The 13,645-nt window shown below is 50.7% G+C and overlaps 1 protein-coding gene across 1 annotated transcript in view; it reads left to right on the top strand.

Moving 5' to 3' along the window:
- Nucleotides 1-9,154: 9,154 nt before the first annotated feature.
- Nucleotides 9,155-13,645, top strand: part of LOC101445075 (anosmin-1) — an 808,672-nt gene continuing 804,181 nt past the window's right edge. Inside the window, exon 1 of the mRNA XM_058292228.2 lies at nt 9,155-9,277. The gene's annotated coding sequence lies outside the window, so the exon portion shown is untranslated. The remainder of the gene's footprint in view (nt 9,278-13,645) is intronic.

Here is a 13,645-nt window from a genome sequence, read left to right as displayed (position 1 = left end):
CCTTATGCAAAGGGACATCCAGGCGAGGCCAGCCCCAGGGCTTAGAGCGCAGAGCAAGGGCTGGACCACCCAGCCAGGCCAAGTCCACCCCATGGCCTGACCTGGAATCGGTGGGCTGTGTGCTTCTCACTTCTCCCCAGAAAGCCAAAGAGCTCTTCACTTTGATTTTTTTGTTGTTGTTTTTTTAAATATTTATTTTATTTATTTCTCTCCCCTTTCCCCTCATTGTCTGCTCTCTGTGTCCATTTGCTGTGTTTTTTTTCTGCGTCCACTTGTACTATCCGATGGAACTGGGAATCTGTGTCTCTTTTTTTTTTAAAGATTTATTTATTCATTTATTTCTCTCTGTGAAATAAATAAGAGTTGTCTGCTCTCTGTGTCCATTCGCTGTGTGTTCTTCTGTGACCGCTTCTATCCTTATGAGCAGCACCGGGAATCTGTGTTTCTTTTTGTTGCGTCATCTTGTTAATGTCAGCTCTCCGTGTGTGCGGCATCATTCCTGGGCAGGCTGCACTTTCTTTTGCGCTGGGCTGCTCTCCTTACAGGGCGCACTCCTTGCACGTGGGGCTCCCCTACATGGGGGACACCCCTGTGTGGCACGGCACTCCTTGTGCACATCAGCACTTGTGCAAGGGCCAGCTGCACGTGGGTCAAGGAGGCCTGGGGTTTGAAACTCAGACCTCCCATGTGGTAGGCAGACGCCCTATCCACTGGGCCAAGTCCACTTCCCCTGTGTCTCTCTTTGTTGCATCATCTTGCTGCATCAGCTCTCCATGTGTGTGGTACCACTCGTCGGCGGGCTGCGCTTTTTTCACATGGGGCAGCTCTCCTTACGGGGCGTACTCCTTGCGCATGGGGCACCCCTACGCAGGGATGCCCCTCCATGGCATGGCATGCGTGGCAGCACTACACGTGGGCCAGCTCACCACACGGGTCAGGAGGCCCTGGGGCTCGAACCCTGGGCCCTCCATATGGTAGGTGGATGCTCTATCCGTTGAGCCACGTCCGCTTCCCAAGCTTTCACTTTGAATATGCATCCTAACTTCAGATGACAGATTCTTAATAAAAAGAGCAGACGCAATGTTGCCTTTTGCACTGTCTGCCTAGCGTGAGTATGACTCCAGAGTCCTTTATGTCTCCTGCTTTGCTGACTCATAATAAGGATGAGCAGGAAGCCAGGGGGATAGAAAGAGAGAGCGTGGCTGCCCCGCGTGTCTGCGGAAGAGCCCGCTTCTCAAGTCCCTTTTCAGTTCTAAAGACAGATTTGTTCCCTTGGGCCTGCAAGGGGTCTTTTTGCTGGAGGGGGCGGGGGGCGGGCATCTTCACCAAGCCTGTGGGTTACGACGGGGTGGGAAGGCCCTGCCGGCTTGCGGGATTGCACAATGAAACTCGGGGGCCGTTGGGCTCCCGGTGGGTTTCACTTCCTGCGCATTTCTCTGAAAACCTCTCCAGGTTATCTACACTTGACACCACCTTGCAGAATCTACCCGAGCTTCTCAACAGTCATCCGGACGTTCTTTTTTTAAAATTCCGGTTTGGCCAACACCATCTCTTTTGCCTCTGTGACTCCTTGTGCTCTTGTATTTTAAAATGTCCTAATAGTTCAAAGAGTCAAAAATTTTGAAAAGATTAATAGTGACTTGGAAACTATCGTGTCACCTGTGGCAAAATGAAAACTTCAGGGAAGGCAGGCAAAGTTTTGTTGACTGGGATCCTTAAAAAAAATGTGCCTCTCCACCAGAGGGGCCTGCCCTGTGCTGGAGCTAAGCAGTTATTGTGTATGTATGGCTCGATGAGCTGGAGCCACAGGAGGATGGCATTTAGGCATTTAGAATGAGAAGCAAGGCCCTGTGTCCACTGCAAATTAACCCCTCACACACACACACACAATTGTAACTGCGGTGAAAGAATAATGCTGAAGAAAAAACTGCCAACTTACGGGTTTCTGTCTTGAGAATAGAGTTTGGAAGGTGGAGGATTTTCTTACAGGAAAGTCACCCCCTAAGATAAGAAAGGAATGCGATTCGCCTGCACAAGATACTTGTATGTCGGGACTTTCTTCTGCTATCTTGCAAGTAGGGATTGTGCTGAGAAAGTCTAAACATGGAGAACAAAAGGGGTGCTTGTGTCTCAGGGCCTCCTGACCCGTGATGAGCTGGCCCATGCGCAGTGCTGATGCACGCAAGGAGTGCTGTGCCATGCAGGGGTGTCCCCCGCATAGGGGAGCCCCATGCACAAGGAGTGAGCCCCGTAAAGAGAGCCGCCCAGCACGAAAAAAGTGCAGCCTGCCCAGGAGTGGCCCTGCACACACACACACACACACACACACACACACACACGGAGAGCTGACACAACAAGATGACGCAACAAAAAGAGACACAGATTGCCATGCCGCTGACAAGAATGCAAGCAGACACAGAAGAACACACAGCAAATGGACACAGAGAGCAGACAACTGGGAGGGGAGGGGGAGAGAAATAAATAAAAAATAAATATATTTTTTAAAAAGTTAGCAAAACTGAAACATGCTTCTGAATCCTCTTAAATCAAAGTTCTCTACCAAGGGTGATTTTGCCCACAGCAACACCCAGCAATGTCTGGAGGCTTTGAGAGTAAGGGGTGGGGGTGGGTGTCCCCCGGGGGGAGGTGGGTGGAGGTGGGAAGGTGCTCAGCATCCCACAAGGCACGGGACAGCCCTAGCAGCAAGCAATGACCTGGTGCCCAAATCAGCAGTGACGAACTTCACTTAAAGGAAAATATCTCTTCTTAAAGTGCTACTCAATTTCATGCCCCCCGCCCCCCAGCAGTAATCTAGCACTATTTCTTCTCTAGGAGAAACTTGCATGGATCAGAACTCAGAGTATTAATTTACTGGAGAATGTACCTATAAAGATGATTATGGGCTTGGGCTTATTTCTGTTATAAAGAGACAAGAGGGAAGTGGATTTGGCTCAACTGATAGAGCGTCCGCCTACCACATGGGAGGTCCAGGGTTCAAACCCAGGGCGTCCTGACCCGAGTGGTGAGCTGGCCCACACGCAGTGCTGATGTGCGCAAGGAGTGCCGTGCCACACAGGGGTGTCCCCCACACGGGGGAGCCCCACGTGCAAGGAGTGCACCCTGTAAGGAGAGCCGCCCCATGTGGAAAAGTGCAGCTTGTCTACGAATGGTGCCGCACACACAAACAGAGCTGACGCAGCAAGATGATGTGACAAAATAAGACGCAGATTCCTGGTGCCACCGACAAGAAAGCAAGCGGACACAGAACACACAGCGAATGGACACGGAGAGCAGACAACTGTTGGGGGCAGGAAGGAGAGAGGAATAAATTTTTAAAAAAGAGAGACAAGGACTTTGGACTTTTTAGAGTTTTGAAAATGGGGGCAAAGTGAAGAAAATGCAGCCCTGCACTGGGAGTTTCTGAAGGGAACACTCGGGGTTCCCCAAGCTTGGCTGCACGTGAGATTCCCCAAGGAGCTTTCAAAAATTCAAACGTGCAGCCCCTCGCCCCACCACCAAGGAAATCCAAATCCCTGGGGGTGGGACCCAGGCAGCAGGCATTTTTAAAGCTCCATTGATTCCAAGTTGCAAGTGAGCTGGGGTATCGCGGGGATCTGGGATTTGGGTGTGGGGGTGGGCTTGGTTCCGCCAGCCAAGGAGCTGGATGAGGAGGTACTGGCCGGACTGTGGGATGGTGTATCAGTCAGCAAAGGGGTGCTGATGCAAAACACCAGAAATGGGTTGGTTTTTATAAAGGGTATTTATTAGGGGTAGGAGCTTACAGAGACCAGGCCAAAAAGCATAAGTTACTTCCCTCACCAAAGCCTATTTCCACAGGTTGGAGCAAGATGGCTGCTGATATCTGTGAGGGCTCAGGCTTCCTGGGTTCCTCTGGGCTCAGCTCCTCTGCTTTCTCCATAAAGTCAGCTGTAGACTGTGAGGCCCTCTAGGTTTTGCCTCTCTCCACAAGGTCAGCTGTAGACTATCAGGCAAATGGCTCTGTCTCATTCCCCGGGTTAAGACTTCAGCATCAAACTCCAACATCAAAACTCATTAAAAAGCCCTCAACTCTGTCCTTTGCCACGCCTTTTATCTGTGAGCCCCCACCCAACAAGGGGCAGGGACTTAATGCCCTAATGATGTGGCCCAGTCAAAGCCCTAATCATAACTTAATCACGCCCAGGTACAGACCAGATTACAAACATAATCCAATATCTATTTTTGGAATTCATAACCATATCAGACTGCTACAGATGGTTTCTGGACTCTCATGTGAGAAAGGAGAGTCGGGGAGGGCAGGGAGCCGAGGAATCATCCAAAGCAGCAGAAGGCAGGGCAAGATGGCGTGCAGCTCCTGGGACGTGCGAGGGAGGCGGCAGTGCGTGGAGAGCACCCGGAGGGGAGCAGGGAGCCAAATGGAGGGGGAGACGAGCACACTTCAGAGCCCCAGTGCACAGGAGAGCCAGGCCGGTGGCCCCGGGCCAGGGCACCAGGAGATGGTTCAAACCAGGGGGATCAAAGGTGGCCACAGCGGCAGGGACTGACACTGCACAAAGCAACTGCTGAGAGCCGGGGATGCTCACGCTCTGCTAGGTAGAGCTGGAGACGTAAATTGTTGGCACTGGATAAATAAGAAGTAGGAAGAGAGGGAGCAAGTGGGCATTTCTTGTGTGTGCGCTTTCTCCTTCAGTGAGTGAACTTTTAGAGTGAAGTACAAGACCTATTTCTTTAGTGAATGAGGAGACCAGAAGCTGCTCTAGAGTTGAGACCCCCACCAGAGTCCCACAGTGGCAGCAGAATGAACATTATGGGCTGGTCTCCTGGAAGCTGCCCTGTGCATGTAGGACGTTTGGCAGCACCCCTGCCCTCTACCACTAGACGCCATTGTCACCCTGCTCCCCCTTCAAAAAACCAAGGTCTGAAAACTAAAAAGTCTTTAGATGTTGCCAAGTGTCCTCTGGGCAGTCACTCCCGGCTGACCAGTATTTTTCACCTCGTGAATTCAGTTTAACAGGTGGTGATGAGCACTGAAACATGCAATGAGAGAAGATAAACTAGAGAATGCCAGAGTGAGCCGCACTTAGCTAAGGTATGGCTTCAGGAGCGTTTTGTTTCAGTTGTGTGTGTATGGGTGTGGGTCTGGGGTTGCGATGTGCGATGCACTTCTGTGGATGGTAGTTCCTAGGGAGAGAAGGAGTAGCACAACAGCTTAGCTCTGGGGGGCGAGCGGGAGGATGGGAAGCTTTGACTTGCAGCCTGAAGAACCTGGGTCTGCTTGGTTTCCTGTGGCTGCCGAAACAAAGTCCCACAGACTGGTGGCTTCAAACAGCAGAAATGGAGGCCAGAAGTCCAAAGTCAAAGTGAGTGTGGGGCCATGCTGGGCCTGGAGGTTCTAGAGGAGAACGCTTGCTGGTTTCTTCCAGCTTCTGGAAGGTCGGACAAGCTTATTAGTGTTCCTCGGCTCATGGCAGCAGCTCTCCAGGCCCTGCCCCATCTTTACAGGCTCATCTCCCTCTGGGTCTGTCCCACGTTTCCCAGTCATGCTGGCCTCAGGGTCCAGCCTGGTCCAGCACAACTTCATCTTGAATAATGACACGTGGAGACCCTATTTCCAAACAAGTTCATGTTCTGAGGTTCCGGGTGGACCTGGGAATTTTACGGGGACACCGTTTTACCCAGTTGGGGGTGCAGCTTCATAAATCAGATTATTTCATATGGAGTATGGCAAAGGCAGCTGACTTCATCATTGAAAGGGTCTGGGGAGAGTGCCTAGGGGACTGCCAGAGGACAGAAGAAGACAACGACAAAAAGAAGCCAGAAGAGCACTGAAGGACCAATCTGTAGGTAACGAGACAGGGGTAGCCACGGGGACACAGAGAAACGGTTTGTCAGCAGAGTCTGAAGAAAAAGGCCACATCTGATTCAGATTTTACTCGAACATTTGCTGGTTTCAGGTGGCCTATTTTGACATTTTGTCCTCGCAAGGGGCCCCTTTTTACTTAGAAACAGTGCCTGCAAAAATGACCTGTTATTGTTATTATTATTACTATATAAGGGCTATTTCATTGCCTTTTTTTTTTTTTTTGGAAAAGAATTTTATTAATGATCTAGCAAGAATAGGCATGTAACCTGGATAATACGGCCGGCATGCCGTATCTTCATCAAGACATATTTTGCCCACTGGAAAAGTACAATTCGGTGGGTTTTTAAAAAGTGTATTTTCCTAGTTGTACAATAACCTCAATCTAAGTTTAGAACATGTCCATCACCCCAACAAGAAACCTCGTCCCCATTTACCATCACTCCCCGTCGCCTGGCCATTGGAAGCCACTCATCTACTTTCTGTCCCTATAGATTCGACTTCTCTGGACCTCTCCCGTAAACGGAATCATGCCACGCGGCCTGCTGTGACGGGTGCTTTCCGTCCAGCCTGTGTGTGGACTCACTCACGTGGCAGCCCCTATCAGCCCGTCACTCCTCTTCACAGGGACAAACGCTCCACTGCCCCGCCACCCTGCGTGTTGGGGATCCACTCACCTGCTCACGGACAGCGGTGGGCTGCCGTGAGTCACTCTGCTCCGAGCCTTATGGCGTCACCTGCCTGCGGTCCTGTTCATTTCTCCCGGGGAGCCATAAGCAGGGGTCCCATTTGAACAACAAAGTCCTTGAGGAAAAGAACACACCGGCCCGTGAGTCTCCACAGAGCTACAAGAATGGCTCAGGAGCCACAGAAATGTCGGTGGACCGTGAGGCTTGGTGAAGGGAAAGGCGGGGTAGTACTCTCCCATTTCTTCTCCTTTTTCACGTTGACTGTTGAATGCAGGGAAGAAGTAACTTGGGGGAACGGTTTCCTCACGCAGCTTGTGTCCAGAGGAGGGGCTCGTTCAAACCAATTGCAAATCCCGCGTGGGCAGGCCTCATGCACAAGACCAACCTCCATGAGACTACGTACCTTGGTCCATTTTACTGTTCATTACGGAAGCGGACTTGGCCCAGTGGTTAGGGCGTCCGCCTACCACATGGGAGGTCCACGGTTCAAACCCCGGGCCTCCTTGACCCATGTGGAGCTGGCCCACGTGCAGTGCTGATGCGCGCAAGGAGTGCCCTGCCACGCAGGGGTGTCCCCCGCGTAGGGGAGCCCTATGCGCAAGGAGTGCGCCCCGTAAGGACAGCCGCCCAGCGCGAAAGAAAGTGCAGCCTGCCCAAGAATGGCACTGCACACATGGAGAGCTGACACAACAAAATGATGCAGCAAAAAGAAGCACAGATTCCAAGTGCCGCTGATAAGGATAGAAGCAGTCACAGAAGAACGCACAGCGAATGGACAGAGAGAGCAGACAACTGGGGCGGGGGCGGGGGTAGGGGTGGGGGCAAAAGGAAGAGAAATAAATAAAAAATAAATAAAATTTTAAAAATCTGCATTAGGAGCTGGGCAGAGAAATAAAAACTGAAATGTAAGCTTGACTACTCTGCTCTTAGCAGCACTAATAAAAATATTAGTGCAAAAAGTTCCTAAAATGAGTTTTTAAGTATCACTTTCTTTTTGAATTGATGCAGATGATAGTTTACTGTAACATCCAGTCTATTAAAAAAAAAATCAGAAAGCAAAACCAGCCTGCCTGGGAGGGATGAGAGCTTGCCCTGGCCTGCGCTCCAGGCTTGTTTGGTTAACACCTTTTAACTTCAGACCTCTCAGTTTCTAATCGGCAGTATCCTGCTAACTGGTGTACAGGCGATATGAAGACGGTCTACATTTAAGGTAGACTAGAACAGAAAGTGACGTTCCCACTCCTCACAGTAAACTCTTCGGCTTTGCGGGACATCGGTGGGCAGGGCAGCGGGTGCTTAGCGAGAGGGAGCTTCCCAGCCCGAGGCTACCAATACTCTAAGGGATTTCTTTCTTTCCCTTTTGCCTTTCTTTCCCTTTTGCCTTTCTCCTTCGCTGTCTTTAGGGACAAGGACTAGCTCTGGGCTTGGAAACTGAGACCAAGGCTTCCTTCCTTTATCACTGGCAAATTTCAAATAGGAATTCAAAACAACCAAAAGACACAAAGTCAACACACTTATCCTGGGTCCTGAGGAAAGTGTATTCTTTTTTTTAAATTTATTGAAATACATCACCCACACACAAACATAAACAATAAGTGTATAGTTGTGAACTTACAAAACAAACATATATAACATCATACGGGACTTTAATAACTCACCCTACCACCAACATCTTACATTGTTCTTAACCTTTTTAACTAATGATTAAAGGGCATTAAAGTGTCTTCATTTGTGAGTTGCATTGCTGATTGAGGAGCTGAGAAAAAGGTTACTTTGGTAATACACTGGGGCAATAATTTAAGATCTATTTCTTAAGCGTTATGCAAGAGGAAGGTTCTACAGGAGGCAGGTGCACAATTAATTCCAGCATGTACAATTTCATTCAATAGATTTTAAGCCATCGTTCAACTTAGGCCTTGGAAAAATATTTAGTGACCTGGAAAAATATTTATAAGGCTAGGTAACAGAAATCAGCATGCTAAACTATACTGTGTGAGCCCAATTTTATTACCTCCCCTCTACCCTCAACTCCCATTTTAGGAAGGAAAATACTTTCATGCAGAGAAAAATGACTGGCATCTCATGCGTGCAAATGCTTGTTAGCACTGGTTGTCTCTTGGAATTTTTATTTTCCTGTGCAGAAAAGTGACTATGCTTCATTTTATGTTAGAGAGCCTCGTCTCTCTTTAACCTCTTCGTAGTAAAGTCACAGTCAAATGACAAGGCTTTCATCAGGTGGCTTCAGAATGAACCCGGAACATCTGAAATAACTCTGGGCACCCTTTTTAGGCCAGGTTACATGATTTGCAACGTTTCTCTGGTCACATTTACCGGGCATCTGATCCTGGGTTTCAAACGGTAATTACTGGGCCGGGACTGCGGAGTTCTGACTTGGACTTGAATTAGAGGGCTCAGGAGACAGGAGCTGTCACGGCCCGAACCCCTAGAAACCAAGAGAAGCCCCCTGTGTCTACCGCGCCGGCAGTGCTCTGAAACTCCGGATCAGGCTTCCCTCCCCCCAGCCCCTCCTCCCTCCCTCGGCGCCCCCACCCCCGGGAACCCCCCCTCACTTCTGTCCCCACATCCCTCTACCAGGCAAGCCCTCGCCTGCCCCCGCAGCACCAGCCCGCTGCCGTACCCTTTTCGGAGCCCTCTCTGAGGGAGAGACCCGGGGTGCCGAGGACGGCAGCCCCCGAGGGCCGAGGACCCCCTCCCCCAGGAGGAGACGGTGAGCCTGAGCCAGGTTGGGGGAGGGCAGCGTTCTGAGGGCGCTGGGCGGCGGGGGCAGGGCGCCCCGCGTGCGCCGCTCTTCGGAGGTGGTCGGTAGCCCGCGCCCGGCGGCGCTGGGCGCTGGCTTTGACCTCTTAACAAAGAACAGGTTCCGCCGCCCCGCCCCCGCCCCGGAGGCGGAGGGGCCACGTGACCTCTGTGGCCCTGGCCGGGCGGCCGAGGGGGGCTGGGGGCCCCCGAGCCGTGGGGGAGGGAAGGGGGGAAGGGAGGAAGAGCGAGCCTGCAGCGGCGGCGGGGGGGACGGGGAGGGGAGGGGAGCGGGGGGAGGGGAGGGAGAAGGGAGGGGGAGGAGGGGAGGAGGAAGGGTGGTGGAAGGGGTGGAGGAGGGGAGGGGTGGTCGGCGGGAGAGGGGGTGGGGAGGCTAAGTGGAGGAGGGGGAAGGGAAGGGGAGAAAGAGAGGAAAGGGGGGAGGGGGAGGGGAAGGGGAGGGGGAGGGGAAGGGGAGGGGGAGGTGGCGTGAAGAGGGGGAGGGGCGGGGGAGGGGCGGGGGAGGGGGAGAAGGTAGGGGGAGGAGTGGGGGAGGGGGAAAGGCCTGGGGAGGGCTGCCGCCCAGCCTCTTTCCGGAGACTCATTAAGATGCAATTGCCAATTTTTTTTTTTTTAAACTAGACTGTATAAATTTACAGTTTCCTTTTCAACTGAAGCAGACAACGTTAAAACACATTAGATTTTGTGTTTCGGAATGCAAATTCAACATAGGCAAGCTCTTCAAAGGCTTAATTAAGGGCTTAAGAAAATAGGAGATTTAAAACATTGAGGCTTTAGCAGTGCAGAAGATCTTAGCCTTGTGGAATTGTCTTTTTTTTTTTTCCCCAGTATTTAAAAAGAGAAAATTGCTTAATAATAAAACGGCCCGAGACTTCCTTGGAACATAACAGGAAGTACTGTTGAAGAAAACTTTTTTTTTTTTTGGCAAGCTCGTCGACGCGTTTGTCAATGGGAGAAGGGGGAGGGGAAGCGGCTGAGCGAGGGGGGGCTGCGGTGGAGCGCCGAGGAGGGCGGAGGGTCGTGCGCAGCCCAGCCTCCCGCGGGGTGGTGAGGAGCGCCCCTCGCCCCTTGCTCACTTCTCTCCAGCCCCCGGGAGTGGCCGGCTAGAGGCCGAGCAAAGGACGTGCCTGCACCGCCGCCTGCCAACTGCGTTCCTGTCCCCCGCGGTGCCCTGCCCGCAGCTCACTCCTGCCTGCACCCCCACAGCAACAACAAAAGCTGGGGCACAACCCAGGCCCCCAGCCACCGAAACCCCACCTCCAGACCCTGCCTCGGCTGAGGGTGCTCGGGTTCTGGGGGCTGGGGGCTGTTTTCTGCTATTTTCTCCCCCTTGTGAGATAGTTGAGGTAGCTGGGCACACAGCTTACAAATGGTCTGCGCAGGGGACAAACTGGCAAATGTCGAGTTCACCATCTGTCACCATCTCGTGGAGCCAGATTCTGGGGAAGCTCCATTCGCTCCTCTTAGCAGGGCCGTGAAAAGGTTTGGGGCTCTGGGAGGGAGAGGGCTGGATTTGGGGGGTCACGTGCAAGTTTGTTGTACTGGGGGTGGTCAGAGTTCTGCAAGCCTTACCTGTTCCACTAAAAGGGTGAGGCGTCTCCTGCAGTTAGAAATCTCCTGCCTTTCAAACCTGGGCTTTGAAAATTGGGAATAGTAATAATCATAATGGAAGATTCTGTAGGGTCTCTCCTTCCTAAAAAAGGTCAATGTGTGGTTTTGTTGGGGAGAACATTTAAGGAGGGGGTGGGGCAGAAGGCTGCACCCCTCACCCTGGCCAGGGGTCCCCCAGGGACACCTCTGGGCACCAAGGTGTGCAGTCTGGAGAGAGGGGCTGCTCTCTGGCATGTAGGCTGGGGACGCCAGCACAGGCAGCTGTGAAGAGCCACTCCTGTGCTCTCCCTTCACCAGCACCCCAGGGTCAGGTGAAACTGCTGCTAGAGACAAATTATTTTCTTATCTCCAACCCTCCACTGCGAGCCCACTGCGTTTAGCACAGAGCTCTGCACCTGGGAGGAGCCTGAAGCAGGTTTGTGGTGGACAGAGGGGAAGCCAGCTCAAATGTGGCTTTTCAGATGTTCATTTAATCCCAGGTGGTTGCCCAAAACCTGCCGAGTAACATTTTACGTTCTGAAATGATTACTGGCAATTAGTAAAAGGAGAGAGAGTTTTCTCCTTGTTGGTTGCTTTTTTCTTAATGTACTTTAAAAAAATCTTTTTTTAAAGATAAATAAATCACACAAAATGTTACATTAAAAAATAGAAGAGGTTCCCATATACCCCACTCCCCACACCCCCCACTCCTCCCACATCGACAACTTCTTTTATTAGTGTGGTACTTTATTTTCCAGAAATGTATCGTATTCAGGCCTGTGGACGTTTTGCTGTTGTGGATTTGCTGCAGCAGTTCTCAGGCGTGAGCTGAGCAGAGGCTGGAGGCTGTGGTCGCTTCCATTTCAATTGTCTTTATTCCCATTTCATTCCAGTGGCAGGTGACTCAAAGAAAGTTCGTCACCACTTTGTTTTGCGTTTGCACGGATCAGCCACCCGGTCCTATCGGCAGGTGTATAAAGGACCTGATAAACCACAGCTCTAAGTATGGAGGCATTCTTGTCACTCTTTTGGAAGAGCCCTGGAGCATCTTCTGACTTGGTTGGCGGTAGCGTTCCTTTTCCCCCTATTTTATCCTGGGTGCTTGCAACACTGTGGTGAACTCTCCCCCTTTATTCACTCTAAGGAGTAAATGGAGTGTCCCTGAGACTTTGGGACAGAAGTGGCTGGTCACTTTGTTGCTCTATTTGTGCATAGTCATGCAGAGGTCAAATTCTATTGTGCTGAACTCTTCTGGAAGGATCTGTTACCAGCAAGTTGCAGCAGAACTGGAGAGTAAGGCCTTTGGCCCAAGAGAAAGATGGAATCACTCACTCGTTTCTTCTGTCTGTTTCCTCCTAAATTCTTCATTTTTTTTTGTATGTATTTGTATTTTGCTTGCTTTTGTGGTGGCTTGAAGCTATGTGCCCTGGAAAAATGTGCTGGTAATCTCAATCCATTCCTATGGGTGCGAACTCTTTGATGAGATGACTGCGGGCAAAGTGTGGCTCACTTGAGTGAGACAGGGTCTCAATCCTATTACTTAAGGCCTTATAGAGAAGGTCACAGAGAGCGAGAAAGCGGGGAAGCAGCCTGAGCTGAACCAGAAGAGGAAGAGAGAAGCCAGGACAGCCTGCCACGTGCATTGCTCTGTGACAGAAAAGTCAAGCACCAAGGATGGCGGCAGTCAGCGCCGGAATGCCTCCGTCTTTGGGGGAGAAAGCACCACCTTAATGACACCTTGATTTTGGACTTCTCGTAGCCTCACAACCAATAAATTCCCATTGTTTAATCAACCCACGGCATGGCATTTGCTTCAGCAAGGAGGGAAACGGAAACAGCTTTGCTTCGAGGGCTAAAAAGGAGAGGAGGAGTTTGAAATATGGAAGTGTGAAATAAAAGGAGATTGCACCAGAGAAAGGTGAAAGCGTTTGTAGTGGACATCAGCGGCTCTTGTCTGCGCAATGCCCACCCCCTTATCTTTTGATTAAAACCATGAAAGTGTTCTTTAGGGAAGAACCTGCTATGTCTCAGCACCTGTGCCTATAGGGTTGGCTTAGGGCCGAAAGTGAGCCCCTCAGCAACTTGCATCCCTTTGGCATAGTGACTTGTTATGGAAAAGCCTGTGACCCATGATGATCCAGAGATAGCCACATCTGGGCTTTGCTAGAATTACTAACTGAGGGCTGGTTTTGGGGAGCTGGAATTGAGACCAAAGTCTAAACTGAGGTATTGAGGAACATGGAGTCAAGGGTTAGAGAGAGACAGAATCCTTTAGATCGCGTTTGAACACCTGCTTCTAGGCAGGCCTGAAGGTCACAAGGAACTTTACAGTTATATGAGCCAATTGGTTTCTTTTTTTTCCTGAGCCCAATTTGAGTCTATCACTTGACACTGCAAAAAAGTCTTGACTTATTAGCATGCTCACCTTATTTCTCAGAGCATTAAAATGACAATTTAATGCTGTTACAGCCACAGAGTATTCCCCCCTTTCCTTGTGAAGATGGCCTATAGGCATAAAAGTGCGTTCAAGAAATCTATGCACTTTAATGGATAAAGGAAAGATCAGCACTTGTAATCACCCAAGTCAAGAAGGAAAACGTTGCCAGCTCTCAGTAGCCTCTGGGGTCTCTCCCTCATCACCACCCCTCCCAAAACAACTATTTTGATTTGGGAAATATTCTTTTCCTTTCTTTTCTTTATGGTTTTATCTTCCATGTGTGCATCATCA

Source organism: Dasypus novemcinctus, chromosome Y (assembly GCF_030445035.2).
Source record: "Dasypus novemcinctus isolate mDasNov1 chromosome Y, mDasNov1.1.hap2, whole genome shotgun sequence".
Classification (NCBI taxonomy): domain Eukaryota; kingdom Metazoa; phylum Chordata; class Mammalia; order Cingulata; family Dasypodidae; genus Dasypus; species Dasypus novemcinctus.
The sequence above is the reverse complement of the archived record's forward strand: the minus strand, read 5'-3'. Positions and strand labels throughout refer to the sequence as shown.